This window comes from Drosophila arizonae, chromosome X (genome assembly GCF_054131065.1).
Source record: "Drosophila arizonae isolate 15081-1271.41 chromosome X, UAZ_ARI_1.0, whole genome shotgun sequence".
NCBI classification, from domain to species: Eukaryota; Metazoa; Arthropoda; class Insecta; order Diptera; family Drosophilidae; genus Drosophila; species Drosophila arizonae.
In genome coordinates, this window is record NC_142927.1 from 34,351,764 (window position 1) to 34,375,844 (window position 24,081).

The following is a 24,081-nucleotide window of genomic DNA, read 5'->3' on the forward strand; positions in this document are numbered from 1 at the left end:
TTTGCTTCAGATGCACCCCCAGACCATTACCGAAAGCTTTCCAAAATCAACAGTCGGTATTATATTTTTCTTCTCGAGGGGTTTTAGGGGCTTGCGCCACTCTGTAGTTGGACCATTGTTATAATATACCATCATTTTGGATTCATCGCAAAATATTACATCATCCCGATATGAATCTGGCTGATTTCCGTGCATTTTAGCAAACGTTAGATCTGCCGACATCAGTGTTTTTTCCAGGCTAGTCGGGACGACAGATCGTTACTTTTTATGGTTATGCTACACTCCTCCTTCAGCTCACTGGCAAGCATCCTGGTCAAAATAGTTGGTTTCTCGTCCATTTTTCTGAGCATAATTCGCTCTGCCCTGGGTGATAATAGAAGAGGCCGTCCTTTAACTTTAACCTTTAACCTTTAACTCAAGCCTATCCTCTTTTTTTGCACGGCTTAGTATATTACATACTGTTTTCCAAGAAATCAAAAACATTTGGCCAATCTCTGTGGCAGTTTTACCCGCCAAGAGGCATCCAAAGAATAAAACTGAGCTGAAAACCATTGTTTTGGAGGAATGGCAAAATATCCCAGAGGAATATGTAAGAAACCTGGTCCAATCGAAGAATAGACGCTTGGGAGCAGTCATAGATGCCAACGGTGGCCAAAAAAAGTATTAGTTTTAACTAAAAAGTAGTTAAAACACTATAATGAATTAATTGTTTTAGTTGTGTAAACACTTTCTTGTCAGCTGATTTTTGTTACTGCTTTTGTTTTTTGTTATTTTCTTTTGTTAATGGAAACATATTGTAATTTTTTTTTTTTTTTCATTAACATAGTATAGAAACATGTACATATGTGACGTCGGTATTCCAGTTTCCTTCCCTTTCTTAGCGGCATTTGTGTCGCTGCTACGCACACAAGCAACTGATGAATACATTCATATGTACATATATACAAGAGCATCTTATTATGCTTAAATTATTTGTCATTATATCGCTATATTTTTTTTTCGGCACGTCGAATAGCCAGTGAACGACTGAAAAATATGAAAACAAATAAGAAGGCTCTAGTGGAGACTGCTCGACTTGGAGCTACCCTGAACCCTCTAAGCTGATGTTCTACTCATTCTGTACTTCTTTTATGCTCACATGCATACACACGCATCAATACGCACATATATCTCGCGCTCTGCTGTCAGCGCAGTTAGCAGCGATAGCGCTTGGGCTGCGCTGCAGTGTGGGCAATATGAGAATTTAATTGTTGGATAGTTTCTTTTGTAGTCATACAATCTTAATGAAACTTTCAGAGCATGTACATTCCAAAGCAAAAGTCTCTAGTACCTGAAATGCGTTTATTACAAATTGGGGGCGAAGGAGGCTTGGTATCCAAAATCTGTAAATAACAAAATCTTCGTAACGAACAACTGTATATAGACAGTAAATCTGAAGTCTCTAGGTCTAGAAGTGTTCAAATAGGGCTGAAAAAACAAACACAATTTTTCGATTATTCTCTATAAAAAAGTTATCGAAAAAATATGATAAACTTGTACTGTGATTGGTACACATTGGTATGCATGCCAAATTTCAGCTCTTTGGCTCTTATAACTTCTGAGATCGACGCACTCATACGGACGGACGGACGGACCGGACTATATCCACTCAGCTCGTCGAGCTGATCAAGAATATGTATACTTTATGGGGTGTCCGATGCTCTCTGCGCTCTGAAATATGAATATGTATGCATGTGAGCACAAGCAGAAGCTCACGAAAATTGAAATTTCTTCGCGAAAGACTGCCGTTTCTACGCTTCTGTTTGAAGAGTATACTGAACTCTTCAAACCATTTGCCAAGCTCCTACAAAATATTTGCGTTTTCGTTATTATTTGTGGGAAACGTTTGAAAGCGTTGCTGCGCATAATGAAAATGTTGTCGCGATGAGCATGCACACACACACTTACAGTATGGTACATGTACTATGAGCATTTGTATGCCTGTGTGCGAGACTCTTGCTGCCTGTACCAATTTTAAATTCCGTTTGTCGATCTTGTGAAGTGCTCACATACATATGTATGTATATACACTTGATTCTGAGTACGCGTGGGATGCGATGCTCACAATTATGGGATATCACTTGTAGAAGCATTTGTATGCCTATGTGCCTTTACATGTGCGTTTGTGTATGTGTTTGTTTGTATGCATAGGACATGAACAACTTAGAATTGTTTGTGAGAATGATTTTCGGTTCGAATTGTAGAATCGCGTTTATAGTTAAGTAGATGATTTTATTTATTTATTTTTATACCCTGAACCCATTTTCAATGGGAAATCAGGGTATAATGGTTTTGTTGAAATGTATGTAACAGGCAGAAGGAAGCGTGGCAGACCCCATAAAGAATATATATATTCTTGATCAGGGTGACGAACTGAGTCGATTTGGTCCTGTCCGTCTGTCTGCCCGTATGTATGAACGCGTCGATTTCAGAAGATATAAGAGCTAGAGACTTCAATTTTTTTTTTAATGTCCGTATTTACAGCGCGGATATCGAGTTTATCACTAAAAATCGATAACTCATCCCGATCTTTTTTTTATCGATAAAAAACCTTATCGAAAACCAGGTAAAAAATTATATTTCCTACATCTTTATTGCTAGTCTCCAAATGTATGCTTATATGCAATTTATACAATTTCGTTTTTTGTTAAAATTGTTACTTGTTCCGAATGATTTTTTAATGTAGTACGTGATTAATCCCAGTGGACAAATTGGAATGCGATTTTCGATCCCTTGCACCTGCGCATATACAGGTGAAATTTACCGTTTTAATAAGAAGCATATGTATGTACATACATATGTACATACTTACACTGCGCGTCATCAGGTTACACTTATTTTATTTTACTCTTTTCTCTTTGCCTATTGCACGCAACTTGTTAGTTTTTGTTTTGATTTGATTATCATCATTTGAGATGTATCTCATACCAAAGAAAAAAAAAGCGCGAGTGAAAACCTGTGAAAACCCGCCCCAAATGCAATTGTAATTATCTTGCTTATTTTGGCAATTACACTCACCAAATTTTTTGTAAAGCTCAATGTATTCAATATATTTATAGTATGGGTAAAAAACGGTTTTATCTTTGGTTGAAAATCAAAGATTGAGGCATAGTTTGAATCTGGACTATGCTACCATAAAATTGCTGAAAAGACAGGAAAAAAGGACCAGAAAACCAATTGACGATTTTCTTTAAAATAGGGAAAACTATAGAAAAAAAAAAAATATATAAGCGGCCATAATCAAGTGATTTCACAAGGATTTCACGACCACCAAGATTAGGGGTAAAATCGGTGTTACTAGCTTATCAACGGTCCAAAGAGTAATTAAGAAATTTAATTATTTAAAGAAAAAGAAATAAAAAAAAGACACCAGTCGATATGCTGAGAAAAGAAATACGCATTAATTTTGCCCGGGCGAACATCACGTGGTTTTTTCTGATGAGGAAAATTGAATTTGGAAGGAACTGATGGCTAGAATTATTATTTTCATGACATACTCATAGAAGAACAGTACTTGGAACGGAAAATATTGAAATATCAGTTGCTCGAAGGGTTCAGGGGATCTCGTAGTCGAGCAGTCTCGACTAGAGCGTTCTTACTTGTTTTTGTACATTTTACAACATTTATTTAAAAATATTCCCTATTGTTACAGTAGCCATTGTTTTTTATTTTAAAGAGAAATATATGTAGTACAATATTAAAACAAAATTAAAGATTGAGCTCTGATGGTTAAGATTTTATTTAGTATTAAGGTTGAGTGGAAAGGGGGCACTAACCTGATGACGCGCAGTTTATACTGGCCAAATGGACTCATTTTAAAGGGTGCATTTGTTAGATGTCATAAAAATCATGCAATTAAAAAATACCTTTAGTTAGTCAGGTACATAAATACACTGCGCGTCATCAGGTTAGCGCCCCCCCTTACACTCATTTTCTTTTACGTTTTTCTCTTTGCCTATTGCACGCAACTTCTTGTTTTTTTTTTTTTTATTTCATTATCATCATATGAGATGTCTCTCATACCAAAAAAAAGCGCGAGTGAAAATCCGTTATGTTTTATTTTCTATTCTTTTCTATTTTCGCAAAAAATGTGTGCACTTATTTTGCGTCATCAGATTAGCGCCCCCAAATGCAATTGTAATTATCTTGCTTATTTTGGCAATTACACTCACCAAATTTTTTGTGAAGCTCAAAGCATTCAATATATTTATAGTATGGGTAAAGAAACAGTTTTATCTTTGGTTGAAAATCAAAGATTGAGGCATACTTTGAATCTAGACTATGCAACCAAAAAATTGCTGAAAAAAAACCGGAAAAAACAGAAAACTAAGTGGCAATTTTCTTACAAATAGGGAAAACTATGGAAAAAACTATATAAGCGGCAATAATCAAGCGATTTCAGAAGGAAATAGAAGAACATTAGTTCGGGAAGCTTCGAATTCCCATGAATCGACCACCAAGATTAGGGATAAAATCGGTGTTAAGACGAGCTTATCAACGGTCCAAAGAGCAATTAAGAAAGTTAATTACTTAAAGAAACAGAATGTAAAAAAAAAGACACCAGTCGATGTGCTGAGAAAAGAAATACGCATTAATTTTGGCCGGGCGAACATGACGTGGTCTATCCAATGGCAGCATGTTGGCTTTTCTGATGAGAAAAATTGAATTTGGAAAGAACTGATGGCTAAATTTATTATATCCATACCCTACGCATAGAAGAACATTATTTGGAACGGTTTCCAAGCCGTTGCGGCGGGGGGGTGGTGTGGCATTGATGTAGGGTGCAATATCTTACTACAGCGCTTGTAAGCTTCAATTTTTGACATCGCGCATGAACGCATAGGACTATAACACCGTGTTTAAAACTGCTGTTCCGCATTTCTATAACCTGTCTGAAAACCGGCATTAGATTTCCCAGCATGATAATGCTCCAAATCCAAATCCAAATCCAAATCCCTGAAGTCCTGGATTCAGGGCCAAAAAATTGATCTCATGGAGTGGCCACCATACTCACTCGACCTTAATATCATTGCAAACGTCTGGGGATGGTTGGTCAGGAAGTATATGAGTCCGGAAAGCATTATAGTGCAAAGACAGAGTTAATCGAAGGTATTGAACACGCTTGGCCAACCATATCCTTGAATATTATTGAACAACTTTATAATTCCACTCCTAATCGAATTTTTGAAGTAATTTCAAACAAAAAACGGCACTACGCACTACTAATATTACTTAAAAATAATAATAGCTTAAAATACGGTGTTATTTTTGGTCATTAGCTTAAATAAATTGAATTTAGCGCAGGGGGCGCTAATCTGATGACCAAATTTTTGTTACATGTTTTTTGTACATTTTACAAAAAAAATTATTTAAAAAAAATCCCTAATGTTACAGTAGCCATTCTTTTTGTATTTTAAAGAGAAATAAACGGAGTATAAAGTAAAAAAAATTTCAAAGATGGTGCTCTGATGGTTTAGATTTTATTTAGCTTTGAGGTTGAGTGTAAAGGGGGGCGCTAACCTGATGACGCGCAGTGTATAAACGCGAATCTGCAATTCGAACCGAAAATCGTTCTCACAAACAATTCTAAATTGTGGTAGGCACAGGCCAATGTTCATGTCCCATGCATACAAAAAAAACACACAGACGCACATGTAAAAGCACATAGGCATACAAATGCTTCTACAAGTAATATCCCGTAATTGTGAGCATCGCATCCCACGCGTACTCAGAATCAAGTGTATATACATACATATGTATGTGAGCACTTCACAAGATCGACAAACGGAATTTAAAATTGGTACAGGCAGCAAGAGTCTCGCACACAGGCATACAAATGCTCATAGTACATGTACCATACTGTAAGTGTGTGTGTGCATGCTCATCGCGACAACATTTTCATTATGCGCAGCAACGCTTTCAAACGTTTCCCACAAATAATAACGAAAACGCAAATATTTTGTAGGAGCTTGGCAAATGGTTTGAAGAGTTCAGTATACTCTTCAAACAGAAGCGTAGAAACGTCAGTCTTTCGCGAAGAAATTTCAATTTTCGTGAGCTACTGCTTGTGCTCATATGCATAGAGAGAGAGCAGGGAAACATTCAGCGTAGAGGGATCTTTTGTTCAACAGTCGACTATCTCGGCCGAGCGAAACTGAAAGTGTGCAAAACGCTTTACACTACTTGTCCGGTCTAAATATTCTGTGGTTAGTGGTATTCTCGATAAAAAAGTTGTCGAAAAAATAAGATAAACTTGTACTGCGTATGGTATTTCAGCTCTCTAGCCCTTATAAGTTTTGAGATCGACGCACTCATAAGGACGGACGGACAAATGGACAGGGCTATACCGATTCAGCTCGACGTGCTTTTCAAGAATATACATACTTTATGGGGTCTGCGATGATTCCTTCTGTCCGTAACATATGTTTTCACAAAACCATTATACCTTGATTTCGCATTTTCAATGAGTTCAGCGTATAAAATCGTCCAGACATGCGGATTCCACTATATGTATTTGCATCCAAGATAAAAAAATTACATTTTTTCAGTGAGCTAACTCATTATTGACAGACTGTATATGCATTTAACGGATACAAAGAATTTGGGAAATTTTAGATACCACGCCCCTTTTGCCACTAATTCAAAAAAATGTATTCCAATCACTTGTGCTTCGGAATATACACACATTTAAACAATATGATCACGCTCTGAAAGTCGCATGAAGATAGTCCTATTACAAGAGCACATATTCGACAAATAAATTCTTATAATATTGCCCACACTGTAGCGCAGCCCAAGCGCAGTCGCTGCTTACTGTGCAGTTAGCAGAGCTTGCTTGGCAAATACATGCATATCTATGTTATATTCATAATCTAAAAGTTTCCATCCACAAGAAAAGTTATTAAACAATTAACTTCCCATAGTAAGCCAACACTTCACTATGGGGAAAAATCCAAATTATCGGGTATTAATTAATAACTTGAAAACTAAGCCAAATTTTTTGATCCGGTTTTTGTATTATTAATATGTATACCATCAGAAATATATTTTAGAAAAATGGGCGTGTCACCACCCACCCAAGAAAAATTAATTAAAATTTTTTGCTAAAAAAATTTTTTTTACAAGAATTTTGCTTGTTTATACTTTAAAATAATAATTTGAATTAAAAACAATCGAACTTTCATAAAATCGAAATTAGTTTTCATTAGTTTCGAGTTCCAGATCAGCCAGAAATATTGATCCGCTAAAAAAATTCGGGTTCTTCAACTGATTTAATTGTGCCTTCAACTTTACATAATACAAGACGTACAACTTCATTAGACAGCGACCTTTATGCTTTCAAACTCCTTTCTAAAGATTTGTCGAAAAAATAATCTGATCAGATGTATCCATTGTTAAAAACCATCAGCGAAATTATGGATTCTGCTCTCCTTCCAAGCATGATGAAATTAGTCTGATTTATAGACCTGGTTGGGCAAATCAGACGCTTCCTTACCAAAAATGCCTACAGTATTTTCCATAATCTGCCTCAAATTAACAATTATTTTATAAACATTTGCTGTCATAGGCAGTCATTCATTGTTGTCAGCTAGTTTTTGTTCCTGCTGCATTTCTTCCATTTGGTATTTATATTTTGGCAAAAAAGCGGCTTTTGCTTTTTTAATATCATTAATAAGTTGAATCAATATTAGTCTTATTTAGTTTCGCCTTAAAAAAAATCACAATTACTATTTCTTGGTTAGAGTTGCCTTTTTCATTGAGCCAAATATCACACAGGTCAGCTCATAGTCACCTGCTAAAAATTGATTTGCGTCGGTTGTGCGCAAAAGTGCACATTGAGACAAAGGCATTAAGATCCCAATTAATTACTCTATAACATGCAATTGGAATTATACTTATGCGCCCTTATGGCTGTTTATATGTCTTTGCAAAGTTTAATATTATTTACAAGAAATGACATTTGACAACACTTGCTAATTTTACAATAAATGAATAAAATCAGTTCAAACATCAAATGTTATTTAAGCCAACGCATAGTAGAAGCCCTAAAAATTCATATCCTTTTTAAATTTCTCAAAAATAATTCCTAGTCATTGAATAACGATGATTTGAAAATCAGCTACCACACATTGTAAGCTGAAGGCACATGCTTTTTGAAGATAACAGCTGATTTTAACAGCTGTTAGGCTTAACAGTGGACTGTTATTCAACATTTTGGGTACAGTACCGTAAAGTTTGGAGTTTTATTAAGATGTTAACATAAAAAAATTATAAATGTTCATACTTCGCAAAAATGACTAAACACCCGAAAAACGGCAAAATTCCCCATAGTGCACTGCAGCCAAATCGTGTTTATGCGTGCGTACGTATGTCTGTGTGTGTGCGTGTATGTGTGCATACGCGAATAATTATTGAAATATCAGTAGCTCGAATGGTTCAGGGGATCTCGAAGTCGGGCAGTCTCGACTAGAGTTTTCTTACTTGTTTTAAGTTCAAGAAGAAAAATATAATTTTTTCTCATGTGAATAAACTTTCGCGTCAAGCTGTACATTGATAAATATATTATTAAATGAATTATATTATAATAATTAGATTCTGTCCCATACGTGCCTTTAGCAAGTGGCAGAGGCAACTGATCACAAAAACAATTTTTCGTGTTGTACGCAGAGTTATCTTAGTATGTACAATGTGCCACTAAAGTCACCGTACTCTTATTGTACTTTCGCGAATCACCCTGAAATTTGGCCAAATTTTTGTTAAATTAAAAAATATTAATGCAGGATTATAAACTAATATATTTTCTTCTAAATTATAAAAAAAAAAAAAAAACATTTACTTTTAATTTTAGTTCCATAATATTACAGCGAATGTAAACATACCAAAATATTTGCGTCAACAAAAGTCTACGTACTCTTATTTTTCTTGCGCTGTCTGGCGTCAGCGTTCTTCTTAGTAATAATAGGGTTTTTCACAAAATGTATGCAATAAGAAGTAAATTCATAGTAGTTGGCGTGTTTTGCTTGTGCTGGACAAAATATTTGAGTTTTGCAGTAAAAATGCCACGAAAAGAGTTATCGCTTGAAGATCGTGGAAAGATTTTGCATCTCCACACAAAGGAGCAAAAGTCGTATGCAGAGATAGCAGAAATCATGTCCTGAAGGAAGTCTACTATACAGACTGTCATTGGTAGATTCAAATATGAAGGGCGCATCAAAAACAACAAGAGATCTGGTCGGCCACCTGTACTATCCGATCGTGACAAGCCCACAATAAAGCATCTGGTGGACAAGGATCCTTTTTGTAGCGCAGTGCTGATTGCGTCAGAGCTGGGTCGAACAATTGACAAGGAAGTTCACCCGGAAACAGTCCGTAGAGCCATTAAAACCTATAACTTTAGGTCCAACACGCCTCGCAAGAAGCTTCTTGTAAATTTAACAAACAGGAGAAAGCGCTTAGAGTTTGCCAAAGCCTACGTGGACAAGCCAATGGACTTCTGCCGGAAGGTCATCTTCTCAGATGAGTCCAAATATAATATTTTTGGCTCAGATGGGCGTCTCCGCGTCTGGAGGAGACCAGGAGAAGCCCCAAAATACAATGAACCCCAAAAATACAATAAAAATCGTAAAACACGGCGGTGGAGCTATTATGGTTTGGGGTTGAATAGCTGCAGCAGAAGTCGGAAGTTTGGAATTCATCGCCGGAGTGATGGACCAATATATGATATTTTAAAAGAAAAAATTAAAGAGCAGCGCCGAGAAACTTTGAATTGAATAGCTGGTTTCAACAGGATAATGACCTAAAACAGAAAGCAATGAATACTAGGTTGTATCTCGCGTACAATACTCCACACCTTTTAGAGACGCCACCACAGAGCCCGGATATCAGACCAATTAAGCATGTTTGGAATATGCTCGAAGAAAAATAAGGAAGCACCAAATTAGCAACAAAAACCTCCTGCGAGGCATTAAACCAAGAGTGGTTCGCGCTGGATCCCAAATATATAGAAAACTGGTGCTTTCAATGCCAAATCGCCTCAGAGATATTCAATTTGAAGTTTGATTAAAAATATTATTCCTTATAGTTAGTAAGTTTATATTAGTTTGCAAGAGTACGTAGACTTTTGTTGACGCAGACATTGGAGTTCCTTTTGCTTTTAATTAATATTATTGTGTTAAGTTTGAAAATTCACTGTTTTTATTTTTTAGTTTAGATGAAAATATATTAGTTTATAATCCTGCAATTTTTTAATTTAACAAAAATTTGGCCAAGTTTCAGGGTTATTCGCGCAAGTACAAAAGTACGGAGACTTTAGTGGCACACTGTATGTACATACATATGTAGTTCGACAATCACTGTAATTGATTTAATGTAAGGACACGTGGTATAATATATATATATCTCCCACTCTAATTCCATTTACATTATTTACTTAATATACATACATATGTCTAAATACATTATTAAATTTAGAAATAGCAACATGTGGATACCTATCCAATTTTATAAGTTGAATTTATTCTACATACATATGTACATATGTAGATTTGTTTGTATACATATGTAGATATGTATTTATGTATACAGATACTTATTTTGTATACTATTTGGCGTTGTTAATGTTGGCACGTATTGAAGTACACGTAGCAGTGTATTTAAAATCGCAAATAAACATTTTTAAATTTTCACACAAATAAAGTATATATATATATATATATATATATATATATATATATATATATATTATATACTTTTATATAATATTTGCATACACAAACCTCCGAATATGTTCTGCTTATTACCGACAAAATAGTTCTGCCAAGCCATCGATCGAAATATCGATAGTATAAATGGAGTTTCTGTTGTAAGATAGATCGATAGAATTTTCCCGATGTCGATAGATCGCTACAGACACATGTAAGTCCATAATAAAATTATTAATAAAAATTTAATCTATTTTACACAAACAATTTGATATATTTTGTACTTATCACTGACCAAACAACACATAGACTAGACATGTAGAGCAATGTTTATCCACGCCGCAACATCTGTCTAACAGGTCCCGGCCAACTTCGTATTCGCTCGGCTTGGTATTGGATGGCTCGGGTAATGAAAGATAGCACGACGAAATCAGTGCGCTCTAAGCACGCAAACGAAATGGTCGTGTATGCGCTTTGCGTTTTTGTCTTACTCTCCCTCTCTCTCATTAACTCTCTCTCTCTCTCTGTCTCTGGGCTCTCATGAAGCTCAGCAGCGCACAAAAATTGAAATTTCTTCGCGACGGTGCCAGCTCTTTCCTTTTGAGTGAAGAGTATACCGAAATCTTAAAATCGTTTGCGACATTCATGCAAACAAAATGTTAGCGTTTCGATATACATATATTTATGGAAGGGTATGAAAGCGTTGATACGCATAAAGAATATGATTTCGCGACGGGCATGCACACACACACTTGTAGTCCCTTGCCACATGTATGAGCATTTGCGACCTGCGTTCGTTACTCTTGCTGCTTGTAGCAATTTTAAAGTCCAGCATTTGCATTTGGTCGGTCTTACGGACTGTCATAACCACCATACATATGTATGTACATAAGTACATTTATATATTATTATTGCTAATCATGTTTAAAAATGTGTTTATATCAGAGCTTGCAAATGAGAGTTGAGCGTTTTTTCGTTTATTCTCTTCCTCGCATCATAACCAAAAAAATTGTGCAGACACGTCTCACTCTGAGCGTCACTCTCTGTTTTCTTTAGAATCTGTTTCGCTCAGACGCAAGGCGATGACTCATTCGTGTGACGCTCTCACATGAGTGTCGCGTAAAACTAACACGATTTTCCCTCACACAAAGCCTCTCAGCAAAAAACACTTTGACTAAAAACTCAGCAGAAAATGTTTTTGCCTTTGTGTGCATGTAAATACACGCATGCATACATACAAAAAGAACGCAGCAATCGCGCGTGATTACCCATACAAACGCAACTTACCGTTTGCTTCATTTAACTCAAGCAAACGATCAGTGTTTGGCTTGAGGAAACGAAAACAGAAACAACTGTCTCCCTCAGAGCGCGAGAGAGCTAAGCCAGACGCGACAAAAAACAGTTTCTGTCTGAGTTTTTTTGACTGTGTCAGTGAAAGACACTTTTTTGCAGACAACGAAAAAGTGTTAACAGTTATTTGCGAGCTATGGTTTATATCCGTAAATAATTATATATAATTAAAATTATTTTATACACATTTTCAACCGAAAAAATTATCGTAAAACACTACTAACTTTATTAAATGCTTTGCAATATATGAAATACACATGTCATATTATACTCGAGCTTTACTCATTATTGTCAAAAATTTCTAATTAAGTCATAATGGCCCATTTGATAGTCACCCTACGATTCAAATCATACAAAATTTACAAACTACTAAATCCTAATTGTCTCTAGCTTGCTATCCCATACAAGCATACACATACACAAATGTATGTATGCATGTGCTCACTTCACATGGCAGACCAACGGCAAATTTTGGGCTTTACAATTTGCACAGGCTGTTGTGCACCGAAAGAATACATTTTCGCGACGAGCATGCACACACACATTTACATCCTTGCTACGTGTATGTGCTTTTGTGTGCGTGCCATACATACATACATATTTGAGTCTGCATACATACATATGTACAAACATATAAATTCACTTTTATAAAATTACATTTATACTGTTATTATTATTGAAATATCTTTGTTTTTATTGTTTTGTTTTTAATACATATATATACATATATATTGAATTTTATGTTTTTTATTGATTAAATTTATGAAATTTTATTAAACAGATTGTTATCTAAACGAATTGTTTTTATGAATTGATGACTTTGGTAGGCAAGCACACGATTATTGCTACAAAATAAGGTAATTAAATATTGTATAAGCGCGCCTCTGCAATTCGAATCTAAAATCGTTTACACAATTCTAAGTTAAGGTAGGTTCACGCCAATTCTCATGTCCCATGCATACACTCATGCACATACACACAATCAAATGTATATTTGTACATATGTATGTATGTGTGTGTGCATGCTTATATTATTATATTCTCTATGGGCATCAATACTTTCATACCCTGCCGCAGGTAGCAAGAATGGAGTTGCGTACACAGGCACACAAATGATAACGAGGGACTGACAATGTGTGTGTGTGCATGGCCGTCGCCTAAGCATTTTTTATGCGTGCATGCCCGTCGCAAAATAATATTTTTATGAGCACCAACGCTTTCATACCCTTCTTAGAAATAATCATGAAAACACTAAGATTTTGTATGAACGTGGCGAACGCTTTACAAATTTCGGTATACCCTTCACTCAAAAGGAACGAGCTAAGATCGTCGCGAACAATTTTCAATTTTTGTGCGCTGCTGCTATTCGAGAGACCATAGAGAGAGAGAGCGTAAAGAGAAGGAGAGAGTGAGTAAGGGGAAAAGAGCGCATAGCCATCCTTCATTTGGTAATGCGTGCATTTCGTGGCAGCGCTCGCAGCACACTGATTTTGTCGTGCCTTATTTTCACTGCTTGAGCCTCAAGAGACTGAGCCGAGCAAATACGAAGTTGTGTAGTCTCCTCAGCGCATTTTTTCGTCGGTGAAAAAATTTGTTCTAGATGTCTAGTCTATGTGTTCTCTGGTCAGTGCTATCAGATATGTCGGTCCGGAAGGCGTCTTGTCCAATTGCTGGGGCCGATATCCCGTCTTGTGTCCGGGGTGTTGTTGGTCCTGCTTGATTAACCCTTCTGCTGAAATATAGTGCAAGCAAGATCAATGATGCTGCTAGTGCAACATACGACATGATGACGGAATGATTTATCGGTGAGATCCATTGTGGAAGTTGGATTTCAGGTGCTGGTATCAAATGCATATTTTTAAGGTTATTTGCCTCGAGTAGCTCTCTTGACTTATTTAGCGATGGATTTTGATGAGGTGGTTGTGTGGTTAAATTGCCAAATCGCATATAAGATGAATACATGGTGCTGGTTGATGTGCTATGACCCGTTATGATCATATCTGCGTTGCGGATGTTACATCCTGACTTCATGATGAGGAGTCCAGCATCTCGTAGTCCAATGCTTGAGGTGCCATCAGGACAAACAGCGGAGAGATCCATTGGGGTCCGTGGTTTGTTGTTGAAGTTTTGCAATTATATGACGTTTTGTTGTTGAACATGAGGAATTCACAGCAATGTTCCATCCTGAACAATGATTGTTTGTGATAACATATGTGCTCACTTGCTTGAAGAAGATGACAATGTCTGCATTCTTCATGTGTAAGGCTCAGAAATTCATCACGATTATCATTAACGGCGATTAGTGGTACGCTTATTGCTCACTTGCTTGAAGAAGATGACAATGTCTGAATTCTTCATGTGTAAGGCTCAGAAATTCATCACGATTATCATTAACGGCGATTAGTGGTACGCTTATTGATATTTTTGATTCCTCGGGAGGATACCACTGGAATAGGTATCAAGCTGTACAATTCCAGTATCTGTGTGGATATAAGTGGCAATGTTATTTTGAACACAGCGTGCCTGTTTACAATGGCTCCTTCGGCTTGCATCATGTTATATAACTGGAGTACATTTCCATTCGTACTAGGTACTTGTTGTCCTATTTTTAAATGATCCTTCATTTGTTCTAATTAATCTCGCAGTTGGCTTGGCGATAGTAACAATGGACTAATTGTGTTGTGTCGAACATCCGTCAGTACTTTTATAATTTCTGTTTGCATTCGTTGAAGGTTTACTGCCGTTAATGTTAGTTGCGTTGTCAGAGATATATACCAATGAAACAGATTATGTTGGGCCTTCTCTGTAATCATGGCGATAAGTTGGTCTTCCATGTTATTTAGACGTCTTTCAATTGTGGCTTCGTCACGTTTTAATACGTTGAATGTGGAGTCCACAAAGGAGGTTTGATTTTTAAGACAGATACCAAATAGTCTTCGTTTTGTTTCACCTTCAAAATCGTTTCGGACATTTCCTTTGCATATGTTGAATCCAAAACCCCGAATAAACTGCTCGCTATGTTTCCAATTATATCCAGTGGCGCTCATTAGGTACGTGTAGAAGCTCATTTTCAGCTAATAATTCGTTCTCCACATGCTTGAAATGCTGATACACGCTCTGGCATGGAACTGTGATACTTAGGTCGGCACATAATTTCTTAATGATGTTGGTCCCTTTAGAGAAGGTTTTCATTTCATTCCAATGTGGTTCCAGATGGTAATAAGCAATGATAGTCCAATCTGCAACTGCCAGTCGAGCTGATCCGATTCGTTCGTAGTAGATACCAGGCTTAGATTCAAAGTATGTAATGTTGATAGATTGCGTCAATATGAGTGGTAGAAACAATATGATGGTAAGTAGAGAGGGCATCCAGGGTGTTCTGAGCCGTTTTGCCGTTTGGTTAGCCGAGGGATCATTTTTTGATATGTCTTCGAGTGGATGTTTGTGTTGCGGCTAGTAGTGGCGCTAATTTGTGTATGGGCCGTTTGAAGGTGCCATGAGCTGTCATCACATCGACCACTCGTATATGGTTGTCGGGGCCGGTGTATACCCTTTGAATTCTTGGTACGTTGGTCTTGGTACGTTGTCCTCTTTGATGAGTACCAACAGTCCTTCTGATACGTTTGCCGTTGATCTCGTCCATTTTATACGTTGCTGAAGTTCGTGAAGTAAATTCCTGTGACCATCGAGTCCAGAACGTATGCTTCAAATGTTGAATTGACTCTAATCTTAGTCCAAGCGACCTTCCGTCTTCCCTTTCTGCGTCATGGGCTTGTGCTGTTAGCGGTTCTCCAATCAGAAAATGTCTAGGTGTTTGTGCAGGAAGATCATTTGGATCGGTTGACATAGGAGTTATTGGGCGAGAGTTAAGTATTGCCTCTATCTCAATGACAACGGTTTCAAGTTCATCATACGTTAATGAAGCGGTCGATACATTTTTCAACAGTAAGTGTTTTGCTGACTTAACTGCTGCTTCCCAGAGTCCGCCAAAGTGTGGTGCTCGAGGAGGAATAAAGTGGAATTTTACATTTGTTTGTAGTGTTTGTGTAGTGTTTGGCAATTTCCTCGGCGTCCCATAAATCGCTTTAAGGCCGCAATGAATTTGTCAGTAGTTAAATCACTTACTCTTTCCATATGGATGGCCTTAGTCGCAAAACAGCAGAATATCGCGATATAAGCCTTGTCTGGGCGCCTTCCTCGAACTTTATGATGAATCCAGAATGGACCACAGTAATCGACCCCAGCATTTTTAAATGGTCTTGCTGGGCTGACGCGTAGTTCAGGTAGATTTCCCATTAATTGTTGAAACATCTTTGGTTTTGCTCGAGTACATCGGACGCAGTTTTGAGTAATGTTCCGTGCTAATGTTTTCCCTTCAAGTATCCAGTAATTTTGCCATGACTTTGCAAGTAGTGCTTGTGGTCCACAGTGCATGTTGTCTATGTGGAGTTCTCGTAACAGAGATTTGACAATTGAGTCATTGTGTGGCAACAATATCGGATGTTTTTCATCAAATGATAGAGCTGATTTTTCGATCCTACCGCCCACTCGTATGATGTTATCCTTGTCTAAAAACGGTGTCATAGATTTGAGGTTGCTTTTGCTGTCTACTACGCCATGTTTTGTGAGGTTCGTCAACTCCTGAGGGAAGTCTACCTGTTGGATCTTGCGTAATATAACAATCCTGGCACGTTCCAACTCGTCATGTGTGAGTGTATTGCCATTTTTGTTTGCATTTTTGTTTGGGTGTCGTAGCCGCATTATATATGCTATAATGCGTTGTAGTCTTCGGAAGGAATTATTGTGATTGATGGAATAGATTACATCACATGTTTTTGCGACAGGAGCCGCTACAGCCCTAGGGTTTCCCTTTCGTCCCAATGTGTCGTTAGCGCTGGGCATTTTGACGAACGGCTCTGGCCATTTTGATGGTGATCCATGAAGGAATAATGGCCCGTGTAGCCACTAGGTCGTTGAATCCAGATTCTTCGCTATTGCTCCTCGTGACAGTATATCTGCAGCGTTGTTTTGTGAGGAGACATGACGCCACTGAGTTGCTATAGTCAATTCCTGGATTTTTGCAACTCTGCGACAAAAGTTTCCAAACTTGATGATTGTGAATTTATCCATGATAGTACAATTTTTGAACCTGTCCATAAATATGCTGGATTGCAGCTACTCTTCATATTAAGGTCCTTTCGTACTCGAGCAGTAAGTTCCGCTCCTAATAGTGCTGCACAGAGTTCCAGACGAGGCAGTGATTGCCTTGATAATGGTGCTACCTTAGATTTCGCACATAACAAGCGTACAGTTATTCCATTGTCTTTGTATGTCGCCCGAATGTACATTGCAACTCCATATGCTTTTTCCGAGGCATCAATGAAGGTATGTATTTCCCTTGCTACTGGAATTTTTCCGTCAAACATGTGTCGAGGAATCTTGAGCTTGTTAAGACTTTGTAGATCATCTCGGTATATTCTCCAATCTTGTTGAAGGCTTGGCGATTTCGGCTGACAGATTTCGGACTCCATGTAAGGCCCAATGTCTTAATACTGTTGTCTTCCGTATTATCCAATTTCATCATTTGTGCTGTATCTTCCTTAGAGATTCCCGCGAGAATCTGGTCATGGTTAGCACACCATTTTCGAAGCCTTAATCCTGCTGGTAGAAGTATTTTATTGATTTCATCTCGAAGTCTTATGGCTTCCGTTATTGAGTCTGCTCCCGTTAAGCAGTCATCAACATAAAAGTCATATTCCTTTGCTCCGACTGGATATTGATCCTTGCTTGAATTTGCTAAATGCTGCAAATAATTTGTCGCTAAAAATGGGGCTGATATTGTGCCGTATGTGACAGTTTTTAGTCGGTAGTACTTAAGCTGTTCCTGAGGTGAGTTTCTCCAGACAATCATCTGATGAAACTGATCTGCCGGATTCATCCATATTTGACGATACATCTTTTCAATGTCAGCGGTAAAAACATAGTTCTAAAATGCAGTAGAATTTAAAATAATTCACTTTGTACCGTAGACCCAGCGTACAGTATATCATTTAGGGCCTTGCCTGACGATGATTTAGCAGAAGTGCCAAACACAACTCGTAGTTTTGTGGTACTGCTATCTGGTTTCAACACACAGTGATGCGGAATGAAATAATGCGATTTCGGAACCATCTGCGGTGTTACTTCCTTCATGTGACCGAGTTTTTCGCAATCCTTCATGAATTCGACGTAGTTGCCTTGTAGGTCTGGATCACGGCACAGTCTTTTTTCCAATGCTAAGAAACGGCTTATAGCTAACTCCCGAGACTCTCCCAGTTCTGACACATCTTCAGAATAAGGTAATTTTACTATCAATTTTCCGTCAACTGCCCTTTGTATATTCTCTTTAAAATGTGTTTCACAGTGGGACTCTGCTGGTGTCCGATAGGGCTGTGTTGTTTCCAGATTATCCAGTTTCCAAAATTGTTCCAATGGATTAGTTGGGTCATCAGTTGTAGTTGCTACAGAGCATGTGGCGACTGTCGAAGTTGATTTGTTAACTCTTCCAGCTATTATCCAGACTAGTTTAGAGTTTTGCATCATAGGTAATTTTGGGCTCCTTTTGATTTGCTCCGGTAGTATGAGCTCGAAATAATGTTCGGCTCCGAGTAGTAAGTCAATCTTTCCAGGTTTCGCAAAGGTTGGGTCCGCCAGTGGTATGTTGCTAGGTACCCAAGATATGTTGTCCATTTTGTGGCTTGGTTGATCCGCCACAATATGTGGTAACACGAACGCCTCTACTCGTGTAACTTCCATTTTGAGATTTTATGAGAACATTGACCCTGGATTTCATTGAACTTGGGTTTCCTCCAATGCCTTCGATTCGCATGGTTGAGTTTTTGACTGCAAGTGATAATGTTTTTACAGGTCTTTCAGAGATCATGTTTATCTGAGAGCCTGAATCCAGGAGTGCTCTGAAACTTCCATATTGGCCGTTGTTTCCATGCACTTCGACTCGAGCAGTGGCGAGTAGCACATAATTATTTATTGTACTATGTGCTGCGGTAGTTATTTTGACGTCATCTTTGTTCTCCAGGTGTAGCAAGGTATTATGTTTTTTGTTGCACTTTATACAGTAGGAAGCATGATTTTGCCATATGATTGGACCGCAGACAGCTTAGGCACAGTTTTTGGTTTACTGCCCATTTTAAACGTGCGTCTCCAGATTTTGACGTGAACTTGTCACATCTATAAATTCTATGTTCTGCTGAATCACAGAATTGACAGCCTTTGCTCTTTTCTGTTGAGGCAGACGCGCATATCCTTTGCTTTTCTTTAGGGACGTATTGTTTCCCTCCTATCGCATCCAGTGCCAAGAATCTTTTTTCTAAGAAGGCTAAGAATTCATTGATGGGTTGTAGTTTTCTTGTGTCCTATCCAATTTTCTTGCCAGTAGCACTAGCAAAAGTGGATCCCAATTGTTGACTTCTATGCCGCCGTTGCTCAACGTAGCTAACATTTCTTGAATAATGTCGTCGAAACTCTTTATTGATGATGCATCGTTTGTCACTGGCGGTTGATCCAACAGTTTGTGTAGAGTCGTTGTTGTCAGGACTCGCTTGTTGTCAGAACGCTCCTTCAGCATCGTCCAGGCAGTTTCATAGTTGGACTCTGTTAGATCCAAGTGTCTAACCAGTCTTTCAGCATCTCCAGAGAGGTTTGATTTTATGTACCACATTTTTTGTACTGTCGGCAATTTTGACTCATGAATCATTTTAGTGAATAAATCATGAAATTGTTGCCATTTTAAATAGCATCCGTCGAATTGTGGTATGGATACCTTTGGTAGCTGTACTTGAGTGTGGGCAGCTGCAGCATTAATTGATGGCTTCACATCAATAGGTGTGGATTGAAGTTGGAATATGGCTGCCTCTGCATTCAAATAATTTTCCATGTTGTATCCAAGAGCTATTGGATCTTCGAACAGTCTGAAGATCTCGAAGTGAATATGGTTTATTTTTGCCCAATATTCTTTTACAAGGGGCCTGAACCGGACCTGTGACTCTTGTGTTATCTGACCAATCATTCTTTGTAACGCTGCTAGTAACGCGGTTTGATGCCTTTGGAGAAGTATCAAGTCCGAACGTGCTGTTTCTGCAGGGCTTAGCTCGTTCAAATTTTTGGAAAATTCCTCCTGATATTTAATTACAATGTCCTTGATCTTTGAGAAGTAACCTTCCCTTACATAAGAATTCTCCACAGGATTTTCTGCCATTAGATTCCTTATTTTTTCATTTCCTTGATCGAAAGCAGTCCAGAGCTGATTTAAATGAGCAGCCTTATTATGGAAGTATGTTGCATTTGACTTCCGTTCCTGAGGATCTTTTTTGTTAGAGCTTGGATCTCCTGTCCAAGCGTGGTTTGGTTATTAATTAAACCCTCCATTATAAATTTAGTTTTAATTGATTTGTTCTATTTTATATTAATTCGTTTCTTTTTTTAATTCTTGTTTCTGATGTTTGATTAATCAGAATGATGCTGTGGTGCTGATGCCTATGCTGACTTGTCGCCAAGATGATGCTTCTGGTGAGTCTGGTTGATTGAGTTGAGGCCGATTCAGCGCTTAGTTTCATCACTAGTTGATTACTTCGAAGATATAGGATTCGCCAAATGAATCCACTGTGTTTTTATTTGGCTATGAAGATGTTGGTCGTTAAGTTGACCAAGTCTACCAGTTGTTTTAGAAATAGGGTTCGCCAAATGAACGCTATGATTTCTAAAGATTCGTCTTCCTTCACGTCGGGATCACCAAAATGTTGAGTATCTATTAGACCTTGGTACAAAGCCAAGACTAGGTAGTTGTATTGTGTTTAATTGTAAGCCTCTAGTACAGAGCCAGTGACTACGGGCGTCGCAACAAGTACTTGAACCAGTTGGACAACGGAGATGAGTATCAAATAGTGAAAGACGAGACTCGTTGCTCTATTTTCAAGTGCTATTTTCTTACTACTTTATTGTATGAACGTAACGGCCTTATATACTATTTTTTAGGTGGTAGGTATCAATACAAGATTATGATTATGGATTTTTACTTATTCAATAAACCTAAATAAACATATAAAAGGTTTTATTACGGTCTGAAAAAGGCTATCTTATAACGGATAGCCCAACATTTATACCTTGCGATAGTGATGGGTTATTTACTAGTTGTCTGGTATTGCACATAACTATTTTACCTAATATCTTAATTTGCTTAGGATGAGTTATGACGATTGTTGATTGTAGATTGTTGGGTGAACACAAACTCAGACACTCTTCACTCAAAAGGAAAGAGCTGGGACCATCGCGAAGAAATTTCATTTTTGCGCTGCTGAGCTTTATGATTTGAGAGCCCACAGAGAAAGAGAGAGAGAGAGATAGAGAGAGAGAGTTAGAGAGAGAGAGGGAAAGTAAGACAAAAAACGCAAAGCGCATACATGACCATTTCGTTTGCGTGCTTAGAGCGCACTGATTTCGTCGTGCTATCTTTCATTACCCGAGCCATCCAATACCAAGCCGAGCGAATACGAAGTTGGCCGGGACCTGCTAGACAGATGTTGCGGCGTGGAAAAACGTTGCTCTACATATCTAGTCTATGTGTTGCTTGGTCAGTGTTCATATGTACTTTATAGATTTTCGATTTTTGTCAAAATTTACCACCACCCCTAATTCACCCCCTCACCAACATTTTGTAAAAGACGTGTTTCAAATACTGGGGACTTGTGCTTTGGCAAATACATGCATATCTATATTATATTCATAATCTAAAAGTTTCATGAAGATAGTCCACTCACAAGAAAATTTAAGCCACCATAGTAAGCCACCTCTACAGGCAATGCGTGTTTCTGCGTGAACCCATTTTCAATGGGAAATCAGGGTATAATGGTTATGTTGAAATGTATGTAACAGGCAGAAGGAGGCGTGGCAGACCCCATAAAGTATATATATTCTTGATCAGGGTGACGAGCTGAGTTGATTTGGCCCTGTCCGTCTGTCTGTCCGTCCGTCTGTAAGTATGTATGAACGCGTCGATTTCAGAAGATATAAGAGCTAGAGACTTCAAATTTTTTTTTAAATGTCCGTAATTACAGCGCGCATATCAAGTTTATCATCAAAATTCGATAACTCATACCGATCTTTTTTTTATCGATAAAAAACCTTATCGAAAACCAGTTATAAAATTATATCTTCTACACTTTTATTGCTAGAGTCTCCAAATTTTTAATGTATGCTTATATGCAATTTATAAAATTTCGGTTTTTGTTAAAATTTACCCCCACCCTTAAATTCACCCCCTCACCCTCACTTTTGTAAAAAGCGTATTTCAAATACTAGAGACTTGTGCTTTGACAATTACATGCATATCCATGTTATGTTACAAAAAGTTTCATGAAGAAAGTTTCGTACGTCCACAAAAAAAGTTATTAAGCAATTAAGTTCTCATAGTAAGCGCTCACTGCCGCCCATGCGTGTTTATGCTTGTGTGTGTATATGTATGTAAATGTTTGTGTATGTGTGTGTGTGTGTGTGTGTGTGTGTGTGTGTGTGTGTGTGTGTGTGTGTGTGTGTGTGTGTGTGTGTGTGTGTATGTGTATGTATGCCTGTGTGTGCGTGCGTGCGTGCGTGTGTGTGTGTGTGTGCGTGCGTGTTTCTTGTGTAAGCTGAAAGACGCGAAAAATTATTGAAATAGCTATTACTCCAAGGGTTCAGGGGATCTCGTAGTCGAGTAGTCTCGACTAGAGCTTTCTTACTTGTTTTTTTTATACCCTGACCCATTGAAAATGGGAAATCAGGGTATAATGGTTTTGTTGAAATGTATGTAACAGGCAGAAGGAGGCGTGGCGGACCTCACAAAGTATATATATTCTTGATCAGGGCGACGAGCTGAGTTGATTTGGCCCTGTCCGTCTGTCTGTCCGTCCGTCTGTAAGTATGTATGAACGCGTCGATTTCAGAAGATATAAGAGCTAGAGACTTCAATTTTTTTTAAATGTCCGTAATTACAGCGCGCATATCAAGTTTATCATTAAAAAATCGATAACTCATCCCGATCTTTTTTTTATCGATAAAAACCTTATCGAAAACCAGTTATAAAATTATATCTTCTACACCTTTATTGCTAGAGTCTCCAAATTTTTAATGTATGCTTATATGCAATTTATACAATTTCGGTTTGTCAAAATTAACCCCCCGCCTCTAAATTCACCCCCTCACCCTTACTTTTGTAAAAAGCGTATTTCAAATACTAGAGACTTGTGCTTTGGCAATTACATGCATATTCATGTTATAATCATAATCTGAAAGTTTCATGAAGAAAGTTTCGTACGTCCATAATAAAAGTTATTAAACAATTAAGTTCTCATAGTAAGGCACACTGCAGCCCATGCGTGTTTATGCGTGTATGTGTGTGTGTATGTGTGTGTGTGTGCGTTTGTGTATGTATGCGTGTGTGTGTGTGTATGTATGCCTGTGTGTGCGTACGTGCCTGTGTGTGTGTGTGCGTGTTTCTTGTGTAAGCTGAAAGACGCGAAAAATTATTGAAATATCTATTGCTCCAAGGGTTCAGGGGATCTCGTAGTCGAGCAGTCTCGACTAGAGCTTTCTTACTTGTTATTATATATTTATATCCATACATTGGATACCGGCTTCAAGCTAACAGCAGATCAGCGCGATTTTCCTATGCTTGTGCACACACTCATCGTCTATTCTATGCGTACACACAGAAGCGCGCCTTTTCTCACATTCTTAGAATTTCGATTGATTTCTGGACTTTCTAGCCGTTACTGTAGTTTTGTCTGATGACGCTCTCTTAATAAGCTATTCTATTTTAGCAACTGGATGGTCAAGCAAAGCAGTGGTGCGGGTGCTAAAGGCTACGCAAGTAATGTTAGAATAGGAAGTTCGAACCTCTTCGGTGTTATTTTTTTTTTTCATACATATTTCGTTTTTTATAAAATAGATATTTTATTGGGAA

The 24,081-nt window shown here is 37.8% G+C and overlaps 1 protein-coding gene and 1 long non-coding RNA gene across 9 annotated transcripts in view; one reads left to right on the forward strand and one right to left on the reverse strand.

The window, feature by feature from the left end:
- Window positions 1-10,953, reverse strand: part of CycD (cyclin D) — a 50,134-nt gene extending 39,181 nt beyond the window's left edge. For 5 of the 8 annotated variants that reach the window (XM_089474964.1, XM_089474966.1, XM_089474963.1 and 2 more), the window contains exon 1: window positions 10,815-10,953. The gene's annotated coding sequence lies outside the window, so the exon portion shown is untranslated. Of the gene's footprint in view, window positions 1-841; window positions 954-10,529; window positions 10,644-10,814 lie in introns of those variants that run through there. The other 3 variants (XM_089474962.1, XM_089474960.1, XM_089474961.1) reach the window with 3 other exon arrangements.
- The window catches only part of LOC149268249 (uncharacterized), a 61,414-nt gene continuing 48,160 nt past the window's right edge, over window positions 10,828-24,081 (forward strand). The window contains exon 1 of the long non-coding RNA XR_016271174.1: window positions 10,828-10,953. This is a non-coding gene — a long non-coding RNA (uncharacterized LOC149268249). The remainder of the gene's footprint in view (window positions 10,954-24,081) is intronic.